The sequence below is a fragment of the Haplochromis burtoni genome, unplaced genomic scaffold (assembly GCF_018398535.1).
Source record: "Haplochromis burtoni strain Fernald_Lab_line unplaced genomic scaffold, NCSU_Asbu1 Contig_534, whole genome shotgun sequence".
Classification (NCBI taxonomy): Eukaryota; Metazoa; Chordata; class Actinopteri; order Cichliformes; family Cichlidae; genus Haplochromis; species Haplochromis burtoni.
In genome coordinates, this window is record NW_024582895.1 from 193,426 (window position 1) to 202,424 (window position 8,999).

The window sequence follows — 8,999 nt, forward strand, 5'->3', positions numbered from 1 at the left end:
CAAAATAAAATGTGTAAATATGACTCATCAAAACTAAAAAGGCCTCTCGAGTAATATGCCAGTACTAAATCACTGCAGAGAAAGCCGTGTTAGTTCACTGCAGTAAAAAAAGGCAGAATCATGGTCAAAAAGTCAAGTTCAGAAGAGAATCAAACTGCCTAAACTGATGCTTACTAGTTGCAACTGCCTGTGTCAAAGTATCCACACCTCTTAATAATATCTAACTTTTATCCTTAATGCACATAGATGATTGGTATGATGGGGTAAATTAGACCAACAACATTTTTCTAAACATTCATTTCAGCTAGAAAGTTTAACAGTCTAAAAGCTTGCCTCCAGTTGGTTATTAAAAGAACTGCTGTTTTTTCCTCAGTGGTTTCATTTCTCAGCCCTGAAGGCTGATCAGAACCACAGAAGGTTAATGTTTTGGTAATTTTACATGAACATACAGGGAGTGCAGAATTATTAGGCAAATGAGTATTTTGTCCACATCATCATCTTCATGCATGTTGTCTTACTCCAAGCTGTATAGGCTCGAAAGCCTACTACCAATTAAGCATATTAGGTGATGTGCATCTCTGTAATGAGAAGGGGTGTGGTCTAATGACATCAACACCCTATATCAGGTGTGCATAATTATTAGGCAACGTCCTTTCCTTTGGCAAAATGGGTCAAAAGAAGGACTTGACAGGCTCAGAAAAGTCAAAAATAGTGAGATATCTTGCAGAGGGATGCAGCAGTCTCAAAATTGCAAAGCTTCTGAAGCGTGATCATCGAACAATCAAGCGTTTCATTCAAAATAGTCAACAGGGTCGCAAGAAGCGTGTGGAAAAACCAAGGCGCAAAATAACTGCCCATGAACTGAGAAAAGTCAAGCGTGCAGCTGCCAAGATGCCACTTGCCACCAGTTTGGCCATATTTCAGAGCTGCAACATCACTGGAGTGCCCAAAAGCACAAGGTGTGCAATACTCAGAGACATGGCCAAGGTAAGAAAGGCTGAAAGACGACCACCACTGAACAAGACACACAAGCTGAAACGTCAAGACTGGGCCAAGAAATATCTCAAGACTGATTTTTCTAAGGTTTTATGGACTGATGAAATGAGAGTGAGTCTTGATGGGCCAGATGGATGGGCCCGTGGCTGGATTGGTAAAGGGCAGAGAGCTCCAGTCCGACTCAGACGCCAGCAAGGTGGAGGTGGAGTACTGGTTTGGGCTGGTATCATCAAAGATGAGCTTGTGGGGCCTTTTCGGGTTGAGGATGGAGTCAAGCTCAACTCCCAGTCCTACTGCCAGTTTCTGGAAGACACCTTCTTCAAGCAGTGGTACAGGAAGAAGTCTGCATCCTTCAAGAAAAACATGATTTTCATGCAGGACAATGCTCCATCACACGCGTCCAAGTACTCCACAGCGTGGCTGGCAAGAAAGGGTATAAAAGAAGAAAAACTAATGACATGGCCTCCTTGTTCACCTGATCTGAACCCCATTGAGAACCTGTGGTCCATCATCAAATGTGAGATTTACAAGGAGGGAAAACAGTACACCTCTCTGAACAGTGTCTGGGAGGCTGTGGTTGCTGCTGCACGCAATGTTGATGGTGAACAGATCAAAACACTGACAGAATCCATGGATGGCAGGCTTTTGAGTGTCCTTGCAAAGAAAGGTGGCTATATTGGTCGCTGATTTGTTTTTGTTTTGTTTTTGAATGTCAGAAATGTATATTTGTGAATGTGGAGATGTTATATTGGTTTCACTGGTAAAAATAAATAATTGAAATGGGTATATATTTGTTTTTTGTTAAGTTGCCTAATAATTATGCACAGTAATAGTCACCTGCACACACAGATATCCCCCTAAAATAGCTAAAACTAAAAACAAACTAAAAACTACTTCCAAAAACATTCAGCTTTGATATTAATGAGTTTTTTGGGTTCATTGAGAACATGGTTGTTGTTCAATAATAACATTATTCCTCAAAAATACAACTTGCCTAATAATTCTGCACTCCCTGTATGAAGATAATTCCTTATTTCACATAACGACAAGATATATAAATAAAAAGAAAACTCAGGAACAGAAATAAACTGAACAACACAAAAGTCCACACGATGAGTTTCACTCCCGATCAATCAATACAAAAATACAACATCTGCATCAAACAACTACCACAATTGACTTTCCAATAGACACATGGTTGTTAAAAATGAGTTTCAAAAAGGTTCCAAACCTTAATAAAAGGAGTGCATGTTCCTTTAAATACTAAAGTACAACCCAGGGACATTTGTTAAGTTATTTCATTTTAAAAGAAGTATTGTATTCATAAATATACACTGATTAGTGTGTAATTATGTCTTCAAAAAAGTTGATGTGTCCTTATAAACATAGTATCATCTCATCTTAGCCTCAACTCCTGAACTGAAATCTAACACTAACTCATGAAAACATTCATAAACATGCTGATTTATTCCCAATATATATATATATATAGGTTAATTGGAAAATCCAAATTGTCACTAGGTGTGAATGTGAGTATGAATGGTTGTCTGTCCTTGTGTGTTAGCCCTGTGACAGACTGGCGACCTGTCCAGGGTGTACCCCGCCTCTCGCCCTACGACAGCTGGGATTGGCTCCAGCGCCCCCCGCGACCCTGAAAAGGAAAAGCGGTAGCGAATGGATGGATGGATGGATATTAAAATTACTTATTGACAGCAGATTAAGACATGCTCTCCTTCCATCTCCAAACAGCCAACAACGAGCAGGCTAAACAACAGCAACAGGCTATAAGCTAACATTATGCCAGCTAATGTTAGCTTCAAGTGAGGTGTCCTAAAACTGTCCACAAGTTCACTCTGATAAACAGTTTGATTATACTCTCACATCACATGAGAGGCAAGTGTCCGAGTCTAACAGCATTAGATCTTCTTTTTGCAAACGTTGGCTAACAACAGCTAATACTAACAAAAAGTGCAGTGCTTACCCAATGATTGTAGAAAACATGGACGACGCAACAGCACCTCCTCACATTGTGCAAAAATTAAGCCAAAATATCCCGCTTGTGGAGGCTGCCATCTTGTAGTTTTTGGAGCCAGAGTCTGCGCAGTAGTGTCTTGAGGTGGAGCGACTGTGCACGCTCCCACCCACACACCCGCTGGATGTGACAGCAAACACGCCCCCTACACTTTTTACGTAGCCTGGCTGCTCCAGTTTATTTGCTGATGGGTTTACTGCGACTGACGACTCATTCAATCAAGGTAAATACAACCACGTCACTGTTATAAAAAAGACACACAGCTTATCATCTTATAAGCTCTAAGTTCTACAACATCTAAAATCACCCTGTTGTTAATTCGTTTGCTAGATTAGCTGCTAGATTAGCTGCTTGCATACGCAACGCGTTGGAGGCTTGTTGCCACCTAGTTAGCGATGCTACACAGCTGTTATTCTAATAGTCTGTATTATTGAATGATTCAGCGCTCCTTAGGTCTTGTTATCCATTTTTAGACAGCGATAAGATCAGCTGCACACTCCACAGAGGCCCAGAGTTACTGTTAATATCAGAAATGTAATGCTGTCCTTAGAGATTTTAACATTTAAGACTGTGAGTGTAATGGATCTGAAACTGTTTAAATCTTCAGAGCCATCTACATCCTGTTAACATGGAAACTTTAAAAACAGCAGCAGAAGGTTTCAGTAGTGTAGTCTAATTTGTTCTTTTCATTTAATAATAGAGTCTACCCACATAGCAAAATTGGTATGGCCCAGATCAGACCCACACAATGTGCTTACACATGGCCCACATACCGCAAAGAACGACGGCCCTTTGGTGACCCCGATCTGGTTTGTCAGATGTGGCCCACACATGGGCCAGCACAAGGCCAGTTGCAGACACACTGGTGGTCCTGTGCTGGCCCATGTGTGGATTACCTCTGGCAAACCATATCTGGGCCACCAGAGGGCCGTCGTTCTTTGCGGTATGTGGGCCATGTGTAAGCACATTGTGTGGGTCTGATCTGGGCCATACCAATTTTGCTATGTGGGTAGACTCTATTATTAAATGAAAAGTGAATCGGATTTTTGAGTCATTTGATTCACTGAGTCAGTTGACCAGAGAGTGCAAAAAATTTACATTTTCACTCAAACTTAATTTGTTTCTCTTTTCATGTAAATCCACTGCTAAGATGAATGATTCTAAAAAAAACAACTATTTTATAGAGCAAAAAAGAGCAAAAACATTTCTAAAATTAAGCAATTTCCTATCAAAATTGCTTAATAAACATTTATTTTGTTTATTTTTATTTTATTAGTATTTTCCTTAAATGTGTTAAATATATATTTTCTCATCTAAATGTCCACTGAGCTGTGAGCCAGGGGGCGGTAATGCGCCTTAACATTGGTTGCCAACCAAGAAGAAGAAGAAGCTGTGAGCCAGGAGGGAGGGGGTTAGTGAGTCCTGAGTGATTCGCTTACGCTTACGCTTCAGCACAGGAAGGGAGGGGGTGAGTAGCTCAAATGTGCTGTTAGCATGTTAGCAGAGCGATGCTACTGTGAACCGAGGAGCTATTTTCTTGATGTGAGCTTCTACTCAGGGTTTTTTCTTCCAGTTCAGAGCAGAAATGCTTTTGTTAAGAAACTGGCTGTTGTTTTTCCCCCCCACAATTTTAATTACAAGCTAGATATATTTCTACTAAGCGAATTAGTTTGCTAACAGAAACAGGGATGAGTCAGTGAGTCAGTTGGGCTTGTGAATCATGATTCACGAGTCAGTAAAGTGATTCTCGAGTACTGAACGATTCGTTCACGAATCGAACATCACTAGTAGCGGTTTGATACCAGATCCAGGCCAGACCTGCTTGCTATGTGGGATATATTATATCAACAGCTACATTCACCCTGGGGAGAAACTAGTGAGGGAGACCATGAGGACTAAGCTGGGTTTCTGGGTCCAGAGATTTGGAGAAACTTCTTCCCTTTCTTTCATCACAGCTGCCCTGTGCCAGATGTTCTGTTGACCCACTCAGAGAGGCTTCATTTAAGAAACACCAGGAAGACTGAATCTCATCGCAATGATCAAGCAGGACTCATCATCTTCACCAGCAGCTCCCTCACCACTTCTCTGTAGGCCCGCCCCAGGAGATGGATACACTCAGCATTTCATGAACACTGTGATGGTGACCTTTGGTTTGTGTAATGTTATAAATACTCGGATACTCCCCAGAGGTTCCGGACTTTTACATAAAGATATTATATTCAGTCCTGTAGAAAGTTATATATTTAAAAATATATTATCCTCTCTGGTTACTCTAGTCACTAACTCTGAATCACTTTATGGTAAATAACACACTATCAGCAAAAAACTGTGGAAGAACTCCAGATCACAAGTTTGTAGTTCACATATAAGTGACAACCTTTGACCTTCATCAGTTTTATTTAATTGTGTCAGAGAAAATCAAATGTGCTCTTCATGCAGCTGAGTACATCAAGTGTTTAAAACAGAAGCCGTGCAGGTCTGAGATCAGCAGCTCTCTTGATTTCTTTAGACAGGGTAAATTCATTCACCTGCACGGGTTAGCTAAACAAACTTTACAAAACAAGTTTCCCCAACAGCCGAGTGCTCACCTTAGCTAGCTAGGTCTCAGGACCTAGTTAAGGACAGTAGTTACGGATTAGCTTACAAACACGTTTAACTTACCTGAACAGAGATATGCAAGGTTCTCCGTGACTGCAGCTGCCAGTCAAAGCTGCTATGATGACGTTACACCCCAATTTAACATCCCCGCAGTAAGAATTAGAATCAAACTTATGGGAAAGGAGACCCCTTGGACATAAATCAGTGTGATGAAAACTATTGATAACAAAAGAAAGAATCTTGGGGAAAAAATTATCTGAGGAGAATTAATTTATTTTAGTCTGACCCCAGTCCCATCCGCTAACATGGAGGAGGCGGGTTTTATGATCTATACTTCAGCCAGACACCAGGGGGCGATAGAGACATTTTGGCTTCATTTTTGGGGAGCTGTCGCGTCACCCATGTTTTCTACAGTCATTGTGCTTACCGATAGAACAGTGCAGAGTTTGCTCCACAGCTCACCTCAGTATCACTGATATCGGACAGAAGTAATCTACGACGAGTCATTTGACATAGTATTGTCATGTGTCACTGTGGCCCCATCAAACAGTGGAGACAGTGGAGATTATTGTGGACTTCAGGAAGCACACAGCCCCACTCCCCCCCATCATCCTGACTGACACCCCATCACCTCTGTGGACTCATTCCGCTTCCTGGGTACCACCATCACCCAGGACCTGAAGTGGGAGCCCACCATCACCTCCGTCATCAAGAAAGCCCAGCAGAGGATGTACTTCCTGAGGCAGCTGAAGAAATTCAACCTGCCAACACGGACGATGATGCAGTTCTACACTGCAATCATCGAGTCCATCCTCACCTCCTCCATCACCGTGTGGTACGCTGGAGCCACTATCAGGGACAAACAGAGACTGCAGCGTGTTGTGCGCTCTGCTGAGAAGGTGATTGGCTGCAGACTCCCATCTCTGCAGGACCTGTACACCTCCAGGACATGCGGCGTGCAGCCCGGATCTCAGCTGACCCTTCTCACCCTGGACACAGTCTGTTTGACCTGCTCCCCTCAGGCAGGAGGCTCCGGTCCATTCGCACCAGAACCTCTCGCCATAAGAACAGTTTCTTCCCCTCTGCTGTTGGACACATGAACAATAACCATATGACTGTCCCCACCACTAACACATGACCCTACGCTGTGTCACTGCATCATTCCATGTTTGGCACTGATCACCACCTGCACTCATGTATATATCTTTCAACGTAGCACTCTTAATTCTTATTCTCATGTATATATCTCATGTATATCTCATGCACATATCTTTCTACGTAGCACTTTTAATTCTTATCCCTACTTTTATTTTTTCCATGTCTATTTAAGTGCTATTTATGACACCATGTTTGCACTGAAGCACCGCAGCAATTTCCTAATGTTGTAAACCTGCTCAACATTTGGCAATAAACCCCATTCTGATTCTGATTCTGATTCTGATCATTTTTTAAATATATTTTTCTACACTGCCAATTAAAGTGGAAGGGTCTGTACCAGTGCAGTGGTACAGAAACAAGTGTTATTACATCCAAAACTACTCTTTTCCAAATGTATTGTTGTTAACATCTCACATAGTGATGCCAGTGCTGTAACAATACCCCCACAACTGTAAGTGACTGATGTTTTACTGCTGCTTTTTTACAGATTTTTAAGTCTTCACTTAATCAGCATGAAATGTGGGTATTGAGCACTCTACCACTGAAAGCAATTCAAACTGTCCTCCATAAAAAATGACAGATAATATTATCATCTTCACTCTACTTTCATGTCTTTATGGGCTAAAAGCATAAAGCAAAAGGCACTAAAGACATTAGCTCGGACACTAAAGGACAGGAAATGTGCTGAACAAGAATACTCTCTAAGAAGTATAATGTGTATTAAAAATTGTATAACTAGCCTTGTGAGCCCTGAGAGCTCACGTGGAAATAAAATAGTCGACTTCAGAAAAGCTGATTTCTGGACAGCGAAAAAAGAAATGAGTAAGGATGAGAAAGAAGAGAAAACGTTCAATAAACAATGTGGCAGGAGAAAATCAATTTTTATGTGCTTGAGTTTATAGATAGATTGTGCTTTGTGTCTGTAAATGGTGCTCTGAAGCACATCACTGCATGGTTATCAGGCCTTGAAAAAAACAAAAACAAACAAACAAAAAAAAACAAAGCAAAAGACATAAAACCACCAGCTGTCCCAAAAAAAGGATCCAGGGTGCATCTGGTTCACATAAAAGCATGTGGCTTCAATCACTGTTATGGTTCAATTTCCTTCTTTGTCTCTATAGAGCTCCTCACTAGTTGGAATAACATTTGTCTTTCCAAGGTGATATTTTAACTTTACCTACAGCTTAAACACTGCTGTTGTAAACTGATCTGTATCACTGATTGAACACTTTAAAGGGGATTTTGCTTAATTGTGTTGGAGGAGATCCAGGTGGAGCTTTCAGAGACTTAGATATCAGGAAAAAGGGAGAGTAAATCCTAACTGGGAAAATAGTTTGAGTTTACTTGTACGCCAATTGATTGATTGATTGAATCTTTATTTTGAACATGTTGAAAAAGTACAACAAAATAGAATTAAAAGAGACAAATGAACAAAGCAAAACAAAAGGAAAACGAGCAACCACAACTCCAAATAAAGTTCATGTTCAAAAAGGAGCAGGAAGAAGCATAAGCTTATTTAATCCCACCCCTTTTCCACTATATAGTATCAATAGACTACAAAAATACCTCCTTGCAATTACATTATATGTCATGTGTAATTTTTTTTTTTTTTTTTTTTTTAATATATACATATATGTTTCTGTCTATCCATACATACGTATATACACATACGCACATATACACATTTTCACCTCAAGGATACACAACCTACAAATATATATATATACCCATACCAACATACCCGTGCACCCGCACACACATGAAAATATTAGACAAGAACACCCTATCAAATCTCTACCTTTCCCTGTACCCTGTAAAAACCATATCCTTAAACCGCTTTTTAAACTGCGCCATGCTTGGACATTGCTTTATATCTTTACTTAGTCTGTTCCACAGCTTCACTCCACACACAGAGATGCAAAAACTTTTTAATGTTGTACGGATACGAGGATGTTTTAAATTTAATTCCCCCCTCAAATTGTATCCCCGTTCCCTTTTAGAAAACATTTTTAGAATATTGTCAGGAAGCAGGTTATTTGTTGCTTTATATATAATTTGTGCTGTGAGAAAATGAACCAGATCTGTGAATTTTAGAATTTTTGATTTTAAGAATAGTGGATTTGTATGATCTCTGTAACCAGTTTTATGGATTATCCTTAAGGCCCTTTTTTGTAATATAAAGATTGATGATAGCGAACATTTGTAAGTATTGCCC